The 25271-nt window shown below is 37.9% G+C and overlaps 1 pseudogene; it reads left to right on the forward strand.

Annotated features, from left to right (window-relative positions):
* The first annotated feature begins 1305 nt into the window (after positions 1 to 1305).
* Positions 1306 to 23503, forward strand: LOC133751189 (heat shock cognate 71 kDa protein-like; annotated as a pseudogene).
* The last annotated feature ends 1768 nt before the right edge of the window (positions 23504 to 25271 follow it).

The raw sequence follows: 25271 nt of genomic DNA on the forward strand, positions 1-25271 counted from the left end.
TTCCCCCTCCCATAACTTCCCTCCCACCAGCAACCCTCCCCTCTCCCGCTTCCTCTCCCCTTCCAAGTGAGAATCAAGAACATGTATAACAATATAACCTAATGTTGTCCATTCAATCTTTCCAAACTGTTGACAGTCAATGAAAACAGGAAGTAAAGGTATATATGCATACAAAAATTATCCTAGCAACCAAGTGTTTCTGTTAGAGATAGGACAGAAATTTTTACTGAGATAGTAATGGGGTTCAGCAACTGAGGTCTATAGTATTATAATAATTAATCTAATTTTATAAGATGTCACTTATAATTCAATTATTTGTACATATATTGTAATGTTTGTAATTGTTTCACACTTATTGGAAACAATGCAAGCTAATTTGAACTATGAAATAACTATAGTGCATTTAGTAAGTGCTGATTAATTTTTAATTTTTTTAAATTATAAAATACACCCAATGGTGAATATTATTCTTGATTTTAGCTCTTGGAAGATGTGTGTGTGTTTGCACGTGTCTGTGTGTGTGCCTGTGTGTGTGTGTGTGTGTGTTTAAAACAGCATTTGGGGGCCGGCGTTGTGACCCAGCAGGTTAAAGCCCTGGTCTGCAGTGCCGGCGTCCCACATGTGCATCAGTTCCTGGCTCCTGGCTTTGGATAGGCACAGCTCCAGCCTTTGCAACCATCTGGGGAGTGAACCAGCAGATAGAAGAACTTCCTCTCTCTGTGTCTACCTCTCTGTAACTCTGCCTTTCAAATAAAAAATAAATCTTTAAAAAAAGTAAAACAGAATTTGTTCAAAGATTTACACCTAGAAACATCACCTGACTTTTTCCTGGATATTTTATGCCAATTACAAAAAAAAAAAATTGTCAACTTTGCGTAAAATGTTGAAATTTTCTTTTTTTTAAATTTTTTTTATTTTTTAATTTTTTGACAGGCAGAGTGGACAGAGAGAGACAGAGAGAAAGGTCTTCCTTTTGCCGTTGGTTCACCCTCCAATGGCCGCTGCGGCTGGCGCGCTGCGGCCGGTGCACCACGCTGATCCGATGGCAGGAGCCAGGTGCTTTATCCTGGTCTCCCATGGGGTGCAGGGCCCAAGCACTTGGGCCATCCTCCACTGCACTCCCTGGCCACAGCAGAGAGCTGGCCTGGAAGAGGGGCAACCAGGACAGAATCCGGTGCCCTGACCGGGACTAGAACCCGGTGTGCCGGCGCCACAAGGCGGAGGATTAGCTTAGTGAGCTGTGGCGCCGGCCAAATGTTGAAATTTTCTACATTCCCACCTCTGCTTTGCTAAACTAACATCAACATGCGTTCCATTGCTTCTTACTTTGAGTCAGAGGACATTAACACTGGTAGCCGACAATTGTAATGTTTAAAGCTTCAAACTGTACGTATTTTATTTGACAGGCAGAAAGAGAGAGGGAGAATCTTCCTTCTGTTGCTTTACTACCTCAAATGCTTGCAAACAGTTATGGTTTGACCAGGTTAAAACCAAGAGCTGGGAACTCAGTTTGGTTTCCCACATGGGTGTCAAATACTCAACCAGTTGAAGCATCACTTGCTGCCTCCCACGGTTCATATATTCAGGTAGCTGGAATCAGGACCAGGGCTGGTTGCAGCTGGGCACCCTGATATGGGATAAGTGTCCCAAATGGCATATTCACTGCTTCAGGTACCAAAGCCTCAATGTGATTTTAATTTGAATTATCCATGGTGTTGAAAATCTTTTCATATGATTATTTGCCATTCTTTTTTTTTAAAAGATTTGTCTGTTCAATTGTTTTGCACAATTTTTTTTAAAAAAGGGATTTTTAGAAAATTTATTTATTTGAAAGAGTGATAGAAGCAAGACAGAGAGAAAGAGATCCCTCATTTGTTAGTTCACACTCTAAATATCTGCAAAGGTCTGGCTGGGCCTGGCAGAACCCATGAGCAGGGTTTAAGTACCTGGATCATCCCCTGTTGCTCTTCCAGGCATATTACCAGGGAGCTGGATTGGATGCTTAGCTACTAGGCTCTGAAACAGCACTTTGATATGGGATCCTAAGTGGCAGCCATTGGCTTAGCCCACTGTGCCACAATGCTGGCCCATTTTTTGCCCAATTTTAAGTCAGGTTGATTGTTTATTTATTAATGAGTTTTCAGAGTTTTTTTTTTTTAATATCCTCTGGATACAAATCTTTTTTCAAATATATGATTATAAATATTACTTTCTATGTCTTCTCTTTTTACTCTCTTAATTGCTTTTTTTTTTAAAGACAGGAATTCTTAGTTTTGAGATAATGTAATCTATGTAATCTATCTCCTTTTTCTTTTATGGATTGTATTTTTGATGTTAGATTTAAGAACTCTTTCATTGAAAAGTGAAAGTGAAGAGTATAAGAATTTTCTCATGTTTCTTTTTGTAAGTTGTAAATATTTAGAATTTGAATTTCAGCACATTGTAATTAAAAAATATATTTTTGTTTGCCAAATGGGTTGGGGGTGCAGGGAGGGAGAGAGAGACAGAGAAACAGAAAAAGAGAGTTCCTGCCTGGTGTTCAGTCCTCAACTTCCCACAATAGTTGCAGACTGTGCTGGGCCAGGGCTGGTAGCTGGGAACTCAATCTAGGTCTCCCCTGTGGATGATGGGAACCAAAATAAGGCATCACCACTGTCTCTCCGGGTGTGCAGTAGCAGAAAGCTGGAATCAAGAGCATAGCTGGAACTAGGATCCAAATTCTGTGCTATGGGATGCAGATAGCTTAACTAGCATCTTAACCACTAGGCTAAAAGCCCAACGCTGGTGATAAACTTCGAATTTACTTTTGTACATATTGTAGTTTATCAACCAAATTTCTTTTGTACTTTTTCTTCTCTTTCTATTTTAATAAGGATATCTCATTTTTAAAGCTCCATTTTTTTCAAAAGACTATCATTTTCCCACTGAATTGTCTTTGTCCCATTGTCTCATGCTGATACCTCTTACTTGTCTTCATTATTGTAGCATTATATAATAGGACTCAAAGTTTGGGTTTAGATGGTTTTTGTCCCTTATCAGAAGTGTAATTTCAGACAAAATTTGGATTTCTAAAAAAAAACTCTTAGAGATTTAATGCCAAAATATTAAAATTGGAATAATACTTTTTAAAAAGATTTATTTATTTATTTGAGAGTCAGAGTAATGGAAAGAGAGGGAAGTACAGAGAGAGAATCTTCTGTCCACTAATTCACTCCCCAAATGACCACAACAGCCAGGTCTGGGAGAGGCTGAAGCAAGGAGTTAGAAACTTCATTTGGTCTCTTACGTGAGTGCCAGGGTCCCAAGTACTTGGGCCATCCTACACTGCCTTCCCAGACACATTAGTAGGAAGCTAGATCAAAAGTGGCGTGGCTGGATTTGAACCGGTACTTTGATGTTGGAATTTGGCATAGCATAGCAAACAGTGGCTTAACCCATTGTACCACAACACCAGCTCTAGAATAATATGTTTCTTTCAGGTCTGATTTGAAGTCCCTGGCACAGTTTAGGAGTTCATTGGATTGTGTTTTGAATACAATGTAGAAAAAGAAGAGTTTGAAACCTCGTCCTTCTGGTTTGCTGTTTGGGATCTTTCTGCTGCACTCTTGATTTTCAGTGTGTGTGCTGATAGAAGAGAAGGTAGACAGAGAGACACAGAAGGGACATATTTTAAGTTGATTACTTTTAGTAATGCCCTATAAGTAAACAGAGAGACAGTTAATGTACAATATAAAGTGAGGCAAACATATACAATCACGCCTAAAGTTACCCTCAAAATAACACTAGCAGCTGGAAGCTTGTTAATCTGTGGCACTCCAGGCTTCACCTGGAAGTCAAGAGCAGGATGTCTAGCAAACGAAGCCCAGTAAAATCACAATCAACCCCTGTCCAGCAGGCTCTTCAGGGACCTGGTCCATCTCAGGGAAAATGATTGCTCCTGAAATATGTTGTTCACCTGTAGGGCATTTCAGCATTGCTTTCTGTTCTTTTCCATCAAGCCACAGGCTACGTCTTTAGCTCAAGTTTTGCTTCTTTTTCTATTTTATAATAAATTCTTACCTGGGCATCACTGACCTAGTTCAGCAGATTTGTGGCACACAGACTCAGTCCTTTTCAAACTTTGGATGGTTTAAAGATCACCTGGACATTTTGAAATGCAGACTCTATTTCAGTTGATATGGGGTGGGACCTGAGATTCTGTTTCCAACAAGCTCTCAATGTCGGTCAATGTTTTGGTTGATTCCCAACCCTAGGTGATTTCAAAATTCACTGGGGAGTACTTTTGGCAAAGATAGATCTTTGGTAGCAGGCCCAGACCTGCAGGATCAGATCCTCCAGCAGAGTAGAGCCTGAGAGCTTGTACTTTTAGAATCTCTTCTAAAAGGAGTCCAGAATGATAATAAAAGCAGTAACTCCTGGTCACATGCACAGATCAATTAGAAAAGCCACCAGCTGTAGCACTGGAAACAGGAAGCACTGGAAGCATCCCAGGGAAGGACTTGGGGAGATGAGGGTGGTCATTTCTGCTACTTACATATTTCAGTATTATATTATCTTTTTTGACTGATTGTGTTATTTTTGGAATAACGTCAAGTTAGGGAGTTGAGGAGCTTCACAAAAGAAGTAATGCATTGGATCCCAAACTTTTGGTTCATGATGTTGTGCTGGGGGACTTGCTTAAAGGCAAATATTTACAGCCCAGCCAGTAAGTGGATGTGGGTTGAGCCCAGGAATGCAGACATGTAACAAACCCCTTAGATGATTTTGATGCGTACTGACCATGACCTAAAACCTCAGAATCATCAGCATAGGCAATGGAGTAGCTTTGTGGGTTAACCATCTTACTGTTAAGTATCTCACATTTTTGGTCCATTTAGTTTAGAGGTTGGTAAGTATAAAATAATAGAAATCAATTGAAAACAATTTCATGCACCTTCCATGTATAATTCTTCCCCAGAATCAATCATCTAGAATTGCAGCACAGATTTTTCCAGTATATATAACTGAAATAAACGGCCTTTTCTTCAGTTTTACTTTTTAGCTTCTACCTTAATACGCAATGGTCTATTTAAGTATGACTTTTGCATTAGGGAGAAAGAAGGGCTATTGACCATCTTAATGTTTGAAATGTGCTGTAGGTAACACCCTTAATTCCTGGAGGTGCATTTTTTAATGTGAATTATGTGAATTAAAAAGATGTCTTGAAGCTTTTGCTAAAGGATTTCTCTAAGTGTCTATACCCTCTAACTTTTGGGACTGTTTTGTAAGCCATTAGGATTTAAAATCAAGCCCCTGCACAGTGCCTGGAATGCAGGTGCTAGATACATCAGCCTCCCAGCCTCCTTGCCATAGCTTGAAGTGTCCTTGCTTGCCTTTTTTTTTTTTTAAATATCCACCTCTTTCTTACTTCAGCTGCCTGAAAGAAAGCAGTGGTGCACCTGACCTTACAAGATTCTAATCTCCAGCCTTGTGAGGTCATTTGTTTATCCATTAGACAGCACCTTGCTGTTTGATCTTATCTGGAAGTGTTTCTTTTCTATCGACTCAAGGCCTGGATTAGAAATAACTACCATGTGCATGTAGTCCCCAAAATTACTAAAGCCCACTTTGCTATCATCAAAATTTAGTGTAATATTTCTGCTAGACCTCTGTTCTTCCATTCTTTCTCTCCTAAAATCCGCATAGCAAGTACTTGAAAAATCTAGAGGCATCTTTTTTTTTAAAGAGCAAAATTATTCGAGACACTTGATAAAAAATAATAAATCAGATTCTTGTCATAGGTGGCAGCTACAATGAATTTTTTTTAGTAGGTGACAAAGATCAGACTCATCACTTAACAGAAGGGAAGGGGAATGTATAGCAGTGTGAGTGGCAACAGGTGTTGGTGGATGAAAATCCTAACAAGCATATCAGGAATAAGGGGAATTTTGGCTAAACCAATGTTAAGAATTCTTGCTGAAGTGCAGGAAAGGGTGAACAGATAGTTCCTGGGGCATAGAGAATGAGGGCTTTGAGCAGATATCAAAGCTGATCAGATATTGAGAGTGGGGAATTCTTGCTGAAGTAAGCAGGATTCTTGCTAAAATTGGACAAACAAGGAAGTCTAAAGCTTGGGGTCTCATTGAGAAGAGAGTTCATAGAGGGCTGACTAGAGTTTAGGTGAGGAGGAAATCTTTGTTACCTGCATTCTCTTCTACCACTCTTATACACTCTCCTTCCCTGACACTCTGAATAGATGGCTTTGTTTTCTAAATGTGTTTGTAAAATTGAAATGGGAGAGAGGAAGCTCATAAAATAAGAACTCATTTCTCACTCCAACTCCTATCCTCAAGTAATTCTTCATGAAGTAGGTGTATTGAGAGAAGAATACCTGAAAACAACTCATTTATTATTTCTTGAAGTTCAAAAAAGCACTTTTGTAGCTTTGTCACAACCTGTTAAGATCTTACGGGTTACCTTGGCCCCACTTGCTTAGTCTTCCTCAACATCCCATCACCTATCACAGGCATTCCATCTGATTCTTTCCTTAACCTTTGGCTCTGTGTGGTTTTTGTCTCAGAAAAGTCATTTATACCTGTGTGTGACAATCAGGAAATAAAGAAACATCTCTGATATCAACTCTAAATCCATATGCATTTATTGTTAAGTTGTCTGTTTACCTTTCCTGGAATGTTGTATATTATATTTCTTTATAAATTAAACAAAGGATATTAGAGATTGACTCTGAAGAATTTAAAATTTGCACACTTTGGAGGATCAGGAATGGAGAAGAAATCTTCATTTTTCCAGATGTTTCTTCTCCCATTCACTTCTTCATTTCCTCTCCCATTCCAAGGATCCTAGCTCAAATCTGGCACAAGAAATAAAATCTCTTGTTTCTTCTCAGAAAAATGGCCCCAACTGCTCTTTCCCACCACTCGGGTCATTTGGCTTGACCTTTCAACTTTGGCTGTATATGTGATTTATCATTTGTCTGTGCCTCTGATTTTCCCCAATAATTATCTTAGGTCCTCTAGAATGTAATTTGTATTCTCTCATAACTCATCCCCACACATATTTATTACTTTAATATGCCTTTTTAATATGAAATTCTCTGAAATATTATTTTGAAATCATATATGAGGCATATACCAATCTTGTGCTTTTCAGCTTTGCTTTTGTTCCTGTACATCACTTTCTAATTCCTCTGGCTTTCTGGTATCTCGTTTGCCCTGGGCACATTCTACAAAGGAATCAATGGCTTATGATTAAAGTTGAAATAGTTTCACATCTCCCCAGAATATTCTAAATTTACGTATACATTTCACTTCACAGTGAGATCTGATATTTTCTCAAAAAAAAAAAAAAAAAGAAAAGCTGTTACTCCTTTCCATGTCTCTGTGATTTCTTGATGTATGCTGGTTTTATTTTCCCTTCCTGTGTATGTTTCCCATTTGCATTGCCTGAAAAGTGAATTCATTGCTGAGAACAAAGAGACACACTTATTCCCCACCTGGTAGAGGAGGTGACAGCTTTCATTGGGCTGAGAATTAATTACTCCCGGGCATGACCAGAGCCTAGCAAGTGGATTCAGAAGCAAATGACTGTCATAAATTGTTAAAATTAAATGATATTTCTACAAGTTGTTCTGAGACTTGTGATTGTAACAACTGAATATTAACTTTTCTCAAAATCTACCTAAGGTCTACAGCTGCAGTTCTTACTTGAATTCTTACTTAAAAAAAAAAAAAAAGATTCCTGCCTATAGGTCTGTGAATATACTGAGCCTCCTGGAAAAATCATTCCTAAGCACATCTCTGACATGTGGAAAGAAAATAATGCTTTAAAAAGCCTATTGTATCCAAGTTAATAAAAGCAAGAATAGTGTCAAAAATGAGCATTTCACAGCTGCAACACACAACAAAATTATAAAGCTTTGGTCTGAATCCCAGGGCAGAATTATTCATTTTCTTCCCATTCTAACTAAAAATGCAAAATGTAAATATTTCCTAGGTAGGCTGACAAGTTTTGAAATGATTTTCTCCAGAACAATAGGAGTGGTGGTAGCAGGTGGAGGATACAGATTAGTAAATTGCTTGCTTTTCTGTTCACATTAAGAATATTTTTCATCATTCATTTTAGGTTTTACAACATAATATCCGTTCTTATCTGAAACTTCCCTAACTCTACTCTTAAAGGGCAGAATAAGAAATCTTGGAAGCATTTTAATTCCCAGGCTGAATTGCCTTTTACTTTAATTTTGAAGGATGAAGAGATCTCAGCTAGCTAATATCTGGAGACTTTTGGAAGACCCCTCAAGCAGAACAGGGTTTAATATATTACTCCTTTTACACACTAGGCATGCTTTAGTGGCATAAGAAAATATTACCTTTGAGAGGTCACCTGATCTGTCTGCTCACCCACAGAGTTTTCTATTTTTTGGGCAGCAGCGTTTCATGATGTTTGGAACTTACAGGCTGCTTCCACACTGTAAAGGGCTGTTTTTGAATATGCAGCTCCAAGCCCAATAAAAGGGCAATAAGGAGTTTATAAGGAGAGAAGAGTGTACAACTAGGAAATTGGCACCCTCCAAGGTCTTTGAACTTGAACTGCCTTGTTCCCTCAATGGCAGCTCCTACATTCTCTCCACTCTGCCTCCACATCTCTCAGTTGTCTCCTCCTCTTTGTTTCCAAGGTAACCACTTCTGCTAACGTGGGTCCATGCATTCTGCTTCCACAGCTTCCCCGTGCTCAGAAGGAAGCCCAGCTCTTGCCATGGCAGCTGTCTTCAGAAGTGCTGTCTGGCTTCTATATACCTCCAATCTGAGTCCAAATCCCTTTTGATTCCAGTGCAGAGACACCCTCCTCCCTCCCCCGCCTTGGTCTTCTTACATCTACTCCATTCTTTTTTTTTTTTTTTTTTTTAATGAGCGTGAGAGAGAAGGGAAGAGAGGAGAGAGCCTATCTGCTGTTTCACTTTCCAAATGTCCTCAACTGGAGCTGGAGCAGGACTAAGCAAGTTGCTGGGAACTCAATCCAGGTCTCCCACATGGATGAGAGTAATTGAGCCATCACTGGCTGTGTCCCTGGGTGTACATTAGCAGGTAGTTGGAATGAGAAGCAGATCCAGTACTCTGTTATGGGATGCAGGTGTCACAAGTGTCTTAACTTCTATTCCAGAACTCACCCCTCTCCATTATTTAATGAGACTAAATAACTCAGGCGACCAGTAGACCCTTCACGGGAGTTGGGATTGACCTGTTCTGCCATTAATAGTAGTGCCCTTTTACCCTAGAAGTGCCCCAACTTGGAAATAATTCTCAGATAGCCTATCAAATTCTGTCTTCATGCAAGCTTTCTCAATTTTTGGTGTATGTTTCTATAATAGCAAGATCTAGAGTATCAAATATTGTTTTTTGTTTATTTCTGTTTACATTTCAATTTTTGAATTAGTTTTACATTGTTATGATTGGCTTTTTAATGCAGAATAACAGGCTGGCATCAGGGCACAGTGGGTTAAGCAGCTGCCTGAAATGCAGGTATCCCATAGGGGTGCCAGTTTGAGTTCCAGCTGCTCCACCTCTGATCCCACTCCGTGCTAATGCACCTGGGAAAACAGTGGAAGATGGCCCTAGTGCTTTTGCCCTTGCACCCATGAGGGAGACCCAGATGGAATTCCAGGCTCCTGGCTTTGGCCTGGCCCAACTCCAGCTATTGCAGACATTTGGGGAGTGAACCAGAGATGAAAGACATCGCTCCCTCTCTCTGTAACACTACCTTTCAAATAAATAAATGTCTTAAAAAATAAAAGCTATCCGTTCAATATTTTACTATATATTATACATGAATTATTAATTAGCAATATATTAATATACCATGAATTTACTGATAAAACTACCGATTGTATTTGTTGAATATTGTTAATAACCTGGAAGGTACTGACGTGGCATTCTATATTGCCATTTAAACAACTTAATGTCATTGTAACTAGAACTCTGAATGAGAACTTGTGATTTGACTTTAGATCAATGAACCAGTTGTTTAAATTTCAGTTTAAGGGGTGGGCATTGTGGTGAATCAAATTAAGCTGCAGTTGGGACACCTGCGTTCCATAGGAGAGTGTCTAGTTTGAGTCCTGGCTACTCCAAACTTCCCATCCAGCTTCTTGCCAATGAGGCTCGGAGGCAGCAGCAGATGGCCCAAGTACTTGGGTCTCTATCACCCAGGTGGGAGACCCAGGTGGAGTTTCTGGCTCCTGGGTTGCTGAGAAACAGTTTTTGTTTCATATTCTTTGTTGAACTCTTTACTTAGTGTAGAGTTCATCATATGTGTATCAAGTTAGTTGAAAATAGATCTTAGTAATAATATGAGAATGGAAATAGGAGAGGGAGGAGGAGGAAGCCTGGGAGGGTGGGTATGGTGGGAAGAATCACTATGTTCTTAAAGCTGTATTTATGGAATGCATAAAGTCTGTGTTTCTTAAATAATAGGTTTCTGGGAAAAAATTTTATGGTTACAAATGAAACATTTTTGTAACTTTCAGCACAATCTGTTAACATGGGTAAATTTTTATAATTCCACAGGAATTCTTTAAAATTATTTTAGAGACAGAGGAAATGCTAGTGATCTTTTAAATTATTCTGCTCCATGAAATGTTGAAATCTCTAGAATAATGCAAGTACGAACTTATCTTTTTACTGCCTCCATAATTTTGCCTTTTTAAAAAAAGTCATACAATTGGGGTAATGCAGTATGCTGTCTTTTTCAGATTGGCTTCTTTCACTGAGTAGCATGCATTTAAGTTTGCGGTATGCATTTCCATAGCTTTATCACTCATTCCTTTTTAGTGCTGAACAATATTCTGTTCTCTGGATGTGCTAGTTTATTTTCTGTTCACCTTCTGAAGGGCATCATTGGTAATGATGAGTCCATGCACAGATTTTGGTGTGGACATAAATTTTCATCACTTTTGGATAAATACACGGAGTATGATTGCAGGGTCATATGGTGAAATTACATTCAGTTTTGTAAGAAACTGTTAAACTGCCTTCCATGGTGACTGTACCATTTTGGATTCCCATCAGCAATGGATGAGAACTCCAATGGCTCTACTCCTTACCAATGTCACTGTTGCCATAAACTGGATGTCAGCCACATATAACTGGATGTAATGATGTCTATTTGTTGTTTTCATTTGAATTTCCCTGATGACATTCAATATGAAGCACCTTGCTGTATGCTTCTTTACCACTTGTATACAGTCTTTCAGTCTTTGTTGAGATGATTGTTAGTAAGTTCTTTGGCCCATTTTTTTTTTCTTTCTTAATTTTAGTTTTAAAATTTTTAAGTTTTGTATAATAGTTCTTTACCAGATTTGTCTTTTGAAAATATTTTCTGCCAGTCTGTGGTTTCTCTTTTGATGATTCTTTTGAAAGTCTTTTTTTGCAGAGCTGAAATGTTTAAATTAAGCGTAATCTAGCTTAGTCATTCCTTTTTTCATAGATGTAGGCATTTGGTGTCATTTGGTTCTAATTATTTTAAGGTGAAAAATCTAGTTCCTGCATCTGAGATGTATTTTAAAAAGCTAAAGTTTTCTGGGATCAATGAGAGTGTGGCATCAAGATGGATTTTTTTCACAAAAAATGTCTTAAAGGCAATATGTAAAACATTGATTGCATTATATTTTCAATTTATGTGAAGTGATTTGTCTCCATGATAAAATGTGCATTCTGTGACTATTTCATCAAGATATTTAGACCAATCCATTTTTCAGTCTCAGTAGCAAGAGGAGAATGACTCTAATGTGAGCAATTTAATTGAATTTGTTTTGTCAAACCATGCTTAACAGTGAAATAATACCCTTTGAGATTCTTTTCTCTCAATTCTGTAGAGAGCTTTTTATTTTCCTAGGCAGTGGTGAGCCTGAAATAATGTTCTCCAGGCAGTCATTTTTGAAAAAAGAAATGTCCGTTCACATAGGCTAATTAAGAAAATGCACTTGCAGCAAAATCGGCAAAGTAGATTACAAATTAATTGATGAGAAATTTCCAGGAAAAATGATGAAATGAGATAAACTGCCAGAGACATCACCTTGAAGTTTCAACATGTCCATAACATCATTTAAAAAAGAAGAAAAATCCTCAGCGTCCTACTTTAATGGAAATAAATATATGTGGAAACTTAACCTTTTATGCCAATTTCTAGAGTGTTGACCCAGGATTAACAGACAAATCTTATAGGAAGTCTGAACTCTCTGTGAAGGAACACCATGTGGTCAGGATTTAATTAAGAGCTGATGAGGGCATCCCAGACAATATCTCTTGAACTTGATATGGTGAGGAGGACTCCATGCAGTCATCACTTAAAGCCAACTTCAAATGTACCCTCAGTATCTTTTCCTCTTAGTGAAAAACATGTTTTTTTTAGAATGAAATTCTAGGGCCATTCTGTTGCTTTTGTTGTTTCTAACCCAAGACTTTTGTAAAAAATCCAATTGCTCTTTCTCCTGTCATCAGGGGTGAAATAAACACATTTTTCTGTATTATATGTATTTATTTTGATGGAGGAAGTTAAAAATTGTTTTTGCCAAAATTTTTCTAGTCCCAAAGCTGCTACCTCTGATTAGACTTTTGACATATAAATAGAAGAGAGTTAAAAGATCCCTATGAAATTCACTTGGGTTATCCATGGTTAAGCTGAACAGTGACTACTGATAACAAATGGTGCTTAGCAGGGAGAGATTTCACTGTGATACCCCAGAGAGCTTCTATGTTGACGTGAGCAGCTCTCATTCAAATCCAAGCCTTAGTATTTATAAGCTGTCTGACTTGCTCAAATTAATCAGTCTCTTTTAGCCTAGGTTTATTTAATAGTTGTAAAATATCAAACATCTTAAGATTGTGGCCAAGATCAAAGTAAATACATTTATAAAGCACCTAGCACAGTGTCTGAGACATAGTAGGTGCTCAATCAGTGCTCCCTTTAACTTCTCTATAAAGGTTTTCATATATACAATAAGGTGTTCATTTAAACCTTTACATAAGTTTGTTGTGGATGTGTATGATGTAAGCAGTATTTAGACTGGTTTTATCATTATGAAAGGCAAGCACAAATCTTCAAGTCATACCACACAGAGCGCTGGGGGAAAGCTGAGAAATGGGACTGCCTTTAGCTACAATAAATAGACGTCCCCTTCATCTTAAATTCGACTTCAGCCACGGTGATAGCCACTCCAGCATTTCTCTTGATTCAGGAAGACATTTTAAGTACATCCCGGCCTCTTTTCCTGCTAGAGAGGCGTTGGGTTTGAAGTTGAGAGGGCCATGTGACATCTTGTTCTCAGAGATGGCATCTAATCAGTGATTTGAATTGTTTTGTGATGATATCTACAGAAACACCAGTTTTATCACTGGGTCTCTGGTTATGAAGTCCATATCTTATCTGCAAGTCAAGGCTACTGTGCACAAGCGGCTCTCGTGTCCTGTCTGCAAACTTGTGGTCATATGGAGAGCAATTTATGTCCCTTCAGCACGCTTGTATGAGAAGAGCACTTGGCTTGCATTATCCGTAGCCACCTCCCTGGGATTTCCATGCAGTCATCTATAGCCACATGCCATACTGGCTGGAGAGCTCAGGGAAGGCTGCCAACTCCCAAGGCCGTCAGGTGGGAAAGGTGTGTTCTTTCTTTTCTTCTTAATCCCCAAGTCTCTTGGGGGCTCTCTGTGTCCTCCTAGGGAACAAGACATCCAGCTGCATAAACCAGTCCTCTGTATCTGCAGATTCTGCATCCATGGACTCAACTCAATCATGAAGTGAAAATATTCAAAAATTAAATTGCGTCTGTACTGAACATGTACAGATTTTTCTTATTCCCTCTATGGTACAGTGCAACAGTTATTCAAATCATTTATATTGTATTAGATATTATAAATATTTTAGAGTTTATTTCAAGCCTTTTTATTAAAAATAAGGAGTAAATGCATAGGTTATATGCAAATACAATGCCATTTCAGAAAAGGGAGTTGAGCCTCCACAGATGTTGGTATTTGTGAGGGTCTTGAAAACAATCCCACTCAGTTATTGGGGGACCACTCTACTTTGAAATATTAGCCCTTTCCATTTTTCTCATTATAAAATAAATGAAATATAATTTGAATTAAGGCAATTTCATTTCACCCATCAGTGCTTGGAAAGAGTCCAGCTAGTTGACCCACTCATGCGAAGCCAGTCATCATTCTATTTTTCTATAATGGAAAGATAACCAAATTAGGGAGCAGATATCCTAACTACAATACAAGCAATGAATTCCTAAAGGTTTGATTTCTCAAAAAAAAAAAAAAAAAAAAAACCCTCAACAGTAAGATAAACATTATGTTGCCACTTATGCTAGAAGGTAGGGCTCAAGTAGCATGAGTATACAGTAAATAATTATTATCATAACATGACCATGACTTTTAGATGTGAAAATAGCCACATATTTGTAAATGGGAAATATATCTCAATTCATAAGTATTTTATATGCACATTAATGTGATAGTAGTTCTAATTTTAATGAACGCTAACTAACTCACATTGTGTTGGAACAGTTCTAAATGTTCAATACATGTTAATTAATCTTCCCAACATATTATTATCCATATCTGAATTGCCATATTCAGCAAATGAAAACAGAGGATGCTTAATTACATATGGATTTCAAATAAGCAAGGAACAAATTTCCTTGTATGTCCCACATATTGAAAGGCATGTGAATAAAAATTTTTCCTTGTTATCCATGATTAAAGTTCAACATAGCATCTTCCTTTTTTTTTTTTTTTTTTTAACAGGCAGAGTGGACAGTGAGAGAGAGAGAGACAGAGAGAAAGGTCTTCCTTTGCCATTGCTTCACCCTTCAATGGCCACCGCGGCTGGCGTGCTACGGCCGGCGCACCACGCTGATCTGAAGGCAGGAGCCAGGTGCTTCTCCTGGTCTCCCATGGGGTGCAGGGCCCAAGCACTTGGGCCATCCTCCACTGCACTCCGGGGCCATAGCAGAGAGCTGGCCTGGAAGAGGGGCAACTGGGACAGAATCTGGTGCCCTGACTGGGACTAGAACCCGGTGTGCCAGCGCCGCAAGGCTGAGGATTAGCCTATTGAGCCATGGCACTGGCCAGCATCTTCCTTTTAATCTGCTGTTCTCACCCATATTTTATAAGTGAGAAACCTGAGACAAAATAAAATCTCTATGACTATGCATGGCTAAAGACAGGATTATTCCAGATACACAGAATCATCAACTAAGAGCCCTGGTCAGTTCCTACCAAATTCGATGCTTGTTTTGTTGTCTTCCAGAATAGAGATTAATCTCAATTCGCATTTCCCAGTGATCTCATATTATCACTCCTCCACAGCAGTTATTTGGCCTTGAACGCAGTGCGGAAAGCATTTGTGAAACTTTTCCCATGTTAGGTTTGTCACCTGTGTCAGTTTGTCAACATGTAGTCTTCAGGTGTCATCTCAGGATTAATCATTCAAATTTCACTTATGTTCAGCCTTTCTCTCGAACTTTATCAGCATACTTCAACAAAGACAGTCTAAATTACAGTCTACTTAGACAAGTGTTGGTTATCAACAAACCTATTTGTTAATGATGGACAGATATTGCTCTGATAATGATAAAATCAACTCTGGGATAACGTCCTGAAGCTGACTTTGTCTATCACCCACTAAAAGCTGGTGCCTGTCAAACTAGTTTTCAGCCACTCGGTTTCCTAATTTCCCTGTCACTGCAGCTTTGAAGCAAGACTGGGACTGTGTTTACCTATGACACAACTCTTTTTTTTAAAAAAAATAATTCATTTATTTATTTGAAAGCAGATTTACAGAGCAAGAGAAGTAGAGAGAGAAAGAGATCTTCCTTCTACTGGTTTACTCCCCAAATGGCTGCAACAGATAGGGCTGAGCCAGCTGCAGCCAGGAGCTTCTATTGAGTCTCCTACTTGGGTGCAGGGGCCCTGGCCCTTGGGCCATTCTTTGCTGCTTTCCCAGGCACATTAGCAGGGAGTTGGATCCGAAGTGGAGCAGCCTAGACTCAAGCCAGTGCCCATATGGGATGCTGCACTGCAGTCCATGTTTAACCCACTGCACCACAGCACTGGCCCAGACACTATTGCTGCAGCAAGTTATAACTGGATTTATAGGAGCTGGGAACCCAATCAAGTTCTCACACATGAATTGTTAGAGACCAATTATTTGAACCACTGCTGGTGCCTCCCAGGATATGAATTAGGTTTGCAGCATAGTCAACCTTTAGGAACAGTAAATATCCTTAGGGTCAATCACTAAATACAGTAAAGCTATGCTAATAAAATCCTCTAGCCAGAAGCCCATGGGAAACAGCACAGATCATCTGAAGATTGTTCCTTGAACACAGAAATCAATCACTCTCAATACTATTTAAAAGAAAAATTCCTGAACTTTCCAGTTACTTCCCCTGGGGAAAAAGATCTCTGATTTCCTGCTTACCCTTACTAAGTCCAGAAGTTAACACCTTGGAGACTCCCAAGTCAATCTTGTACTACATAACACACTTTTTTGCTTATTAAAAAATAGCTATTATGTATAAATATCCATTTTTACTTAGCACTTTTGCATATGAATAATGTCATTATTATTTTATAAATGGGAAAGCAATACACAGAATGTTTACACAATTCACCCAAGGCCATGTGCTCATCAAGCAAGGGCAGAATCCAGGGCTTTAGACATTCGAGTGTCTGCGCTACTGCTGACTCAATGTACACTTGTACAAGCTGTCATTCTCGTAGAACAATGACCTTGTTCCTTTTAACTTAGTAGTTACTACTTCTTAGTATGAATGGGATTCAGTTTATTTTTGGCTCTCTGTGTAATATTTATCAGTAGATCCGTTTTTAGATGTCCAGGGAAACTTATTATTAGACAAGTCAGAGTACATCATATATTTTAGAAAAGGCTCATGAACAATGGGAAAACAGCATATTGAGGCAGCAGAATGCTTAATTAAGTGGAGTTTTTAGTAGATGATAGAGTTTCAGTAGTTAAAATGGTCAGAAGTGTGCCTAAAGAGTCGTTGGAATCTAGACTTCCGTTGAATCCCAAATTCTATAAATTGCTCTTCTTTGAAGTGGCCTTTAAAAAGTTTTCTTCATAATGTGAATGTTACAGGAAGTAATTTTGAATTGCAGCAGCTGGTATATCACAAAGTGCTTTATGAACCCTGATGGGTTGTGTTTAACATTCGTTACATTAGTGACTTTCCTGAAAGCTTTTCCTCCACTTTGGGTATGCATTGCCCAAGATAAGCAATAAAGAATTTTATTTATAAATAAAGAACTCTATTTAAAGCCAGACTGAAAAATATTTAAATGCACAAAATCTTCACTTCCTCTCTTTTTTTGGCATTCATTGAAATCCTGCGTAAATAAAGAGTATTGTGTTCAGTGTATATCATTATGAAGTACAGCTAATGGAAATTAGCATTTTGAATTCAGTGAATAGTTATATAAAGCAGTGAGAAGTATATCTGGTGCTTTTTGTCTTATTTAGTAAAATTCTAATTATTTAAATACTATTCATAAAAAGTAAAATGTGCATTTAAGACTTTGTTTCAGTTTAAATATCTGACAATATAATTGTGCATCTTTCCCCTCCAGGGTTCTAAAGAAAGAGAATCCGTGGTCTGTGATAATTGCATCTGAACGAGGTTAAAAACAGTTGTCATTTAAAAGATATCAATTAAAAGAGCTGTAAAAATCTCCTTCAGCTCATCTCATGGAAATCCTGTAATGTTTTGCTCTGTCTTTCCCTTTCCCAGAGTGAAAAGACACGGATACTTTTTAAGAGTTTTAAAATTTATTTTACTTATTTGATAAGCAGAGTAACATAGATTTCCACTTATGCATTCCCCAAATGCCTGAAACAACAGAAACTGGATCAAGTAGAAGAGAGAAACTCAGTCTGCCCCACATCCCCCAACCATGGATGGCAGGAACCCAGCTACTTCAGCTATCACAGGTGCCTTCCAACGTGTGCATCACCAGGAATCTGGATTCCAGAAGAGTCAAGACTCAGATCTAGGCACTCTGATATGGGATGTGGGCATCCTCAGGAAAGTCTTAACAAATACCTAAATACCCACCAAGATCTGTTATTTATTACAAACAAATTCATTATAAATGTATAACAAAAAAGATTTTGTGCATTTAAATGTGTTTTCAAACTAGCTTTAAAAGGAGCTCTTTATACAATGTACAATAGATAACCATCAGTCATTGGGGATATCATACCCCAAATCAAACATCTGAAAATCACTGTGATAGAATTCATTATGAAAGGGGCCTAGTTCCTTAAGATTGCAGCTACTCCTATAAACAAGGGGATAATCCTGGAAGTGATAGATTTGGGCATGTATTGCATACCTTAGAAATTAATGGCCTGAATCTCCACATGCTCGTTATTTGAATATGAATAAAAAGCATAGAATGATTTAATAATGAGCAGTTAACCCTGTTTGAAATACACAGGGATATAGGAATGACAAAGAAAAGTCCTCCAGAAATCTTTTCTGCCATAAAAAAAAAAAAAGAAGCAGAAGAAAGAGAACACCAACTGGCAAAAAATGTGATTTGACTATCCCAGCAACATTTTAAGAACTCGGGGAATTATCCAAAGGCCCAGAACAATACAAAGAGCATTATTCACAAAAAAGATGGAATCTCAATAAGAACCACGAGCTTTACATCATTTCAAGTTATTTTCATCCCTCTCTCTCCATCCTTGAAGTGATCATGAAAACAAAAGCCTCATAATCATGCAGCCATGGAAGCAGCAGTCCAACAGCCATTGGAGAGGGCACAATGAATTTGGAGCACCCCAAAAGCTCATCACTAGAGTATTGCCATTATCTGACATCTTAACCATTTGAAGTGTACAGTTCAGTACACATCTCATATCAAAGTGTCTACATTCAATACCTGCTTCTGGCTCCTGGGTAAAGCTTCCAGCTATTGCAGCCCCTGGGAAGGAAGTGGTGAAGTCTCCCATTACTGGGTTCCTGCCACTCACTGGGGAGACTGGATAGAGTTCCTGGCTCCCAGCTGTAGCTTGGTTCAGCTTTGGCCTTTGAGGACCTTTGAGGAATGGACCAGTGGATGAGAGGGCTTGCTATCTGATTCTCTCTCTCTTTCCGCCTTTGAATAAATAAAAACAATTTAAATGTTAGTGTGAAAAAACAGATATTTAATGTTCATAAAAGGGTCAACCTCTTGTTATTAAAAACTGTAAGTCCATCTGCAGCTGAACACAGAGGCTAAAAAATGTTTTGATAAAAAAAAATAACAGAGTTGAAGGGGAAAAACAGAAAATTCAACAGTGACACGTCAGGAATTCCATATCACAATTTCAAGAATTTATAGAGAAACTAGATAAAAGGTCAGGAGGAAATAAAAGGCTTTATATACAGAAGTATAAAATAACTGGACATAATGGACATTTATTGGACTCTCTTCCCAGCAACTAAACCTAACCTCCTTTTATAGGACCCTCCACCCAACAACAGAATATATTTCTTGTAAAATACAGATGAAACAAGTATTGTATATCATATTTTAGACCACAGAAGAAATCCTAAAATATTTAAAAGTTTAAATTATATTATGTATGCACTCAGATACTGTGTAATGAAATTAGAAATCAGTATCATAATAAAATTTTTAAAGTGAAAAAGCAAAAATCTAAAAATAAGTATTCACAGAAATAAATTAGAAATATTTTGAGATTAAGACATTGATATTTATGACACACAGCTAAAATACTTAGAAATTTAGTTGTAAATCACTATATTAAAAGGAGAAAAAATGAAAGATCCCAAATCAAAAATTTAACCATTCACCTTACTAAACTAAAAGATTAAGCAAAAAAAAAAAAAACTCAAAACAAGAAAAATAAAAGAAAAACACTAGTGCAGGAATTAATGAAATAGAGAATAATAACAATAGAGAAAAATCAGCAAATGAAAAGTCCGTTATTTGAAAAAAATCCACCAAGCTGAAAATTTTTAGCTAGATTGACCTATAGGGGAAAAAATACTGGGATTAATAAAGTAAAAAATAAACTGAGTTTAGACAAAAATTCCAGAAAAGTCAAATTAGAAAATAGGCTTTTAAACGTATAATGTTGGAACAACTGGATATCCACATGCAAAAGATTGAATTTGAAAGTCAATCACACACCACATTAAAAAAAAAAAAAAAACTTAATTCCAAGTGATTCAAAGATGTAAATGTGAGAATTAAATGAAAATGTAGTCACAAATATGTATTTTTTTTTTGACAGGCAGAGTTAGAGAGAGACAGAAAGTCTTCCTTCCATTGATTAACCCCCTAAATGGCCACTACAGCCGGTACGCTGTCCGGATCCAAAGCCAGGAGCCAGGTGCTTCCTCCTGCTCTCCCATGTGGGTGCAGGGCCCAAGCACTTGGGCCATCCTCCACTACCTCCCTAGGCCACAGCAGAGAGCTGGACTGGAAGAGGAGCAACCGGGACAGAATCCGGCGCCCCAACCGGGACTAGAACCTGGGGTGCCAGTGCTGCAGGCAGAGGATTAGCCAAGTGAGGAGTGGCACTGGTGGCACAGATATTCTTAACATTGGATTTGGCGATGATTTTTTTAGGGATGACACCAAAGCACAAAAAAGTGAAGTAAAAAAATTAGGGTTCATCAATTTTTTTTTTAATTGTTGTTCAAAAGAAAGGATACCATTAAGTAAGTAAAAAGATGAGCCACAGGGTGGGAGAAAATATGTTCAAATAATAGATTTAATTTTGTATTTGCATTCGGAATTTATGGAGAAAGCAAGCAACTCAATAATTAAAAAGACAATTGAAATAATTAAAGTGTCAAAAAAGATTTAATATACTTTGCCTTAAGGAAGAGATACAAATGATCACATTAATAACATTAAATTTATAGACACATAGAACGATGATCAATATCAGTCATTAGAGAAATTAAAATCATACCCATAATAAGATATCACTGTATATACAGTACTATGGCACCCATCAAAAAGAGATAATAACAGATGTTGGTGATGATGCAGAAAAATTGGACTCCTGTACATACAGTTTATGATAATTTAGAATGGTGTAACTGCTTTGAAAAATGTTTTGGGTTATTTGAATTACATATACAATTTCCACATTATCCAAAATCACACAAACACACACACACACACACATCCAAGGCAGTTGAAAATGTGTTCTACCATCAATATTCATGATAGCTAAAGGGAAGAAATTTATTGCCATCAATTGATGAATGGAGAAACAAAATGTACAAACACTGGAATATTGTTCACCCATAAAAAGAAACGAAATACTGATACGTGATTCAACAAGGGAGACCTTGGCAATCATTATGCTAAGTAATAGAGGTCAGACACAAAAGGGCATATATTGGATTATTACATTAATGATTCTGGCATTATTTAATATCCAGAAAAAGCAAATTAATAGAATCAGAAATTATATTGATTCTTGCCAGGGGTTGGATGCAAGCCAGGTATTGGGAATTGAGAGGGACTACTAATGGGTCACTAATGGGTGAAATTAATGAGTTTCTTTTTGTGTTATGGAAGTTTTCTAGAATTAGTGGTAAGTGATTGTTAGACCTCGCAAATATGCTAAATCCACTGATAAATCACAAATAAAAAGCACTGTACTTCTTTATTCAATAAAAAAAATGCTATGACTACTCTTTTTTTTTTTTTAAAGATTTATTTATTTGTTTGAAAGGCAGAGTTACAGAGAGTCAGAGACAGAGGCGGAGAGAAAGAGGTCTTCCATCCACTGGTTCACTCCCCAGATGGCCATAATGGCTTGGGCCCCTGCAACCGCATGAGAGACCAGGAAGAAGCACCTGGCTCCTGGCTTTGGATCGGCGCAGTGCTGGCCATAGCGGCCATTTGGGGTTTGAACCAATGGAAGGAAGACCTTTCTCGCTGTCTCTCTCACTATACATAACTCTACCTGTCCAAAAAAAAAAAAAAAAAAAGTTAAAATAAAATAAAAAAAAAGAATTCTCAATGAGCCAACTGCTGCTGCTTTTGCTTATGGCTTAGACAAAAAGGTTGGGGTTGAAAGAAATGTGTTGATTTTTAACTTGGGAAGTGGCACTTTTGATGTGTTTATCCTCATAACTGAAGATGAAGTAAGACCCACAGTTGTAGACACCCACGTCGATGAAGACTTTGACAACCGAATGGTCAGCCACTTTATTGCTGAGTTCAAGTGCAAACAGAAGAAGATCAGTGAGAACTAGAGAGCTGTCAGGTACCTCCATACTGCTTGTGAACGAGATAAATATACCCTCTCTTCTAGCATCCAAATGGGAATTGAGATAGATTTTCTCTATGAAGCAATCAACTTCTGTACCTCCATTACCCATGATTACCCATGTCTGGCTTGAAGAGCTGCAAGCTGAACTTTTCATCTTTGAACTTTTCATCTTTTTTCAACCTTCATCTCTGTCAGAAGGCACCCTGGACCCTGTAGAGAAAGCCCTTCAAGATGCCACATTAGACAAGTCATAGATCCATGATATCATCCTAGTGGGTGGTTCTACTAGAATTCCCAAGATTCAGAAGCTTCTTCAAGACTTATTGAATGGAAGAGAACTAAGAAGAGCATCAACCCTGTTACAGCTATCCAGGCAGCCGTTCTATCTGGAGACAAATCTGTGAATGTTCCAGATCTCTTGCTGTTGGATGTCAGTCCTCTTTCTCTTGGTGTTGAAACTGCTGATGGAGTCATGACTGTCCTCATTGAGCAATATACTACCATCCCTACCAAGCAGATGCAGGCGTTCACCACCTACTACTACAATCAGTTTGGTGTGCTCATTCAGGTTAAGAAGGTGAGCATGCTATGACCAAGGATAAAAATCTGCTGGCAAGTCTGAACTCACAGGCACACCGTGGTGTTCCTCAGATTGGGGCCACTTTTAGTATTGATGCCAGTGGCATCCTTAATGTGTCTTCTCTGTACAAGAGTACAGGAAAAGAGAACCAGATTACCATTACTAATGACAAGGGCCATTTGAGCAAGGAAGACATTGAGTGTATGGTCTAGGAAGCTAAGAAGTATAAATCTGAAGATGAGAAGCAGAGGAACAAGGTGTCCTCTAAGAATTCACTTGAATCTGTACATTCAATGTGAAAGCAACTGTTGAAGATGAAAAACGTCAAGGCAAAGTCAGTGATGAGGATAAAGAGAAGAGTCTTGACGAATGCAGTGAAATGATCGACTGGATAAGAACCAGACTGCAGAAAAGGAAGACTGAACATCATCAGAAAGAGCTGCAGCAAGTCTGCAACCCCACCATCACCAAGCTGTATCAGAGTAGCATACCGGGAGGAATGCCTGGGGGAGGAAGGGCTTCCATGGTTGGGGAGCTCCTCCATCTGGTGGGGCTTCTTCAGGGCCCACCATTGAAGAACTTGATTAAGCAAATCCCAGTGGAGATGTAGAATTGTCCCACACAGTAAAAGATGGAAGGACACAAATTTGTGGGCAAGTCTGTGACAGTTTTAAAGTTTAGCTGCTATAGTAAATTATTGGACATTCTTAATACTTGAATATGGAACATGTACACAAGGAAAGGAAATAACATTGAACTATATAAGCACTGTATCTAAGTGGAAAATGTAATGTCTTAAATAAACCTGTATTTAAAATTGGCAAATAAATTGTTTTAAAAAGCTGTTTAAATAGAAAATGACTTTAAAATTAGTATTATTAATTGAGACAGAAGAATGCAAATGGTTCCAGTGTTGGATGTTTTAAAACTGTTTGCATCCTCCCTAGGAAATTTGGAAAGGAACAAATAACTGACTGGCTCTTCCCATTAAAATAACCATGCACAAACACACGGTCATAAACTACAATTCATGACTTGTCTTCAGAAAAAGTCTATCAAGCATTCTCTCAGAATATTTCTCTTGAATTGAAGGTTTTGGCTTTCTTTCTCTGCCAGTCATCCTGTAGCTACTTTTCTCTTTCTGGACTATTTTGGATTGTAGCCCTGTCTTTTGTGGTGAGCTAATCAAAAATCCCTCCCATTTCTTTTAGAAGGGACACCCTGGTGTTCCTATGGGAAACTGAATCTGTCTCAGAGTCCTTGTTCTTGGTTGATCAGTCTTGGCTTCTCATAACCAAGGGTCACTGAGTGAGTAAAGTTCAGTCATCAAATTCTCTCCAGGGATGATACACATTCATTCCTTTTGCAGTCCCTAAAGGTTTCAGTTGCTCATCCTATTACACAGACTTCAGAACAGGTGCCAGTTTTGTTGAAGTTCCTTTCTGTATATCGTTTGATTCCTGGAGCATCTTCTTATCCTGTCAGCAACATTGTTCTTTGTACTGAATTTATCCACATTGTATTTCTGTTGCTTGAATGATGTTATTACCCATCAGTGTAGGATTTTAGACACTGCTCTCACCGTCAAGGTTTATCTATCACCATAGTGAGATACTGGGGAATTATTCTGCTATCCATTGGTGCTGCTATTTCAGAATCGCCTCCTACTGTTATCTGCCTCTCAATACACACAGTAAAAGGACAAACCAGAAGAGAAACCAGGCATTTTTTGAATGTCTTTATGCCCTGAGGTATGTTTTTATTTTGTCTGTGTCATTGGTTTCAAAAATAAAAACCAGTTAGCCATGTGAAAAAGAGGGTAATTTTAAATATAATGATACACATATGTCTTTGTTGTTTGTATGCGTATTCATCAGTTGTTCAATAATATAATAATTATTAATTCAGAAAGCATGTTTTCTTTATTTGATTTATTCTCACTCAAACCAATGATTTAATTTTGTGCACAGTTATCTTTTGGATTCACTCATAATCCAGAGTAATTTCTTGGAAACTTATAGCTATCTGATTTATCTGCTAAATAATACTAGTATTATTTTTTTTCATTTAAAATACTTATTACTTTGTGTAGAGCTTTGATTAATTTCAAATAACACTTCTAAAGGAGAATTTCCTAACTAATGATGTAGAAATCTAGATTGCTTATTATTTCTTATTCTCAATAATTAAAAACTTTCCATTCAAATAGTTTTCAGTAAGAGATGTTGGCACAGGGGAACATTAAAATACATACAAAGTATAGTGGAAGAGGAAATAAGATTTTGGGAAGATAACCTACTCCAACCTAGACAAAGATGTTTATTAATATGCAACCTATGATTAAATTATAGTTTTA

The sequence above is a fragment of the Lepus europaeus genome, chromosome 22 (assembly GCF_033115175.1).
Source record: "Lepus europaeus isolate LE1 chromosome 22, mLepTim1.pri, whole genome shotgun sequence".
In the NCBI taxonomy this organism is placed as follows: domain Eukaryota; kingdom Metazoa; phylum Chordata; class Mammalia; order Lagomorpha; family Leporidae; genus Lepus; species Lepus europaeus.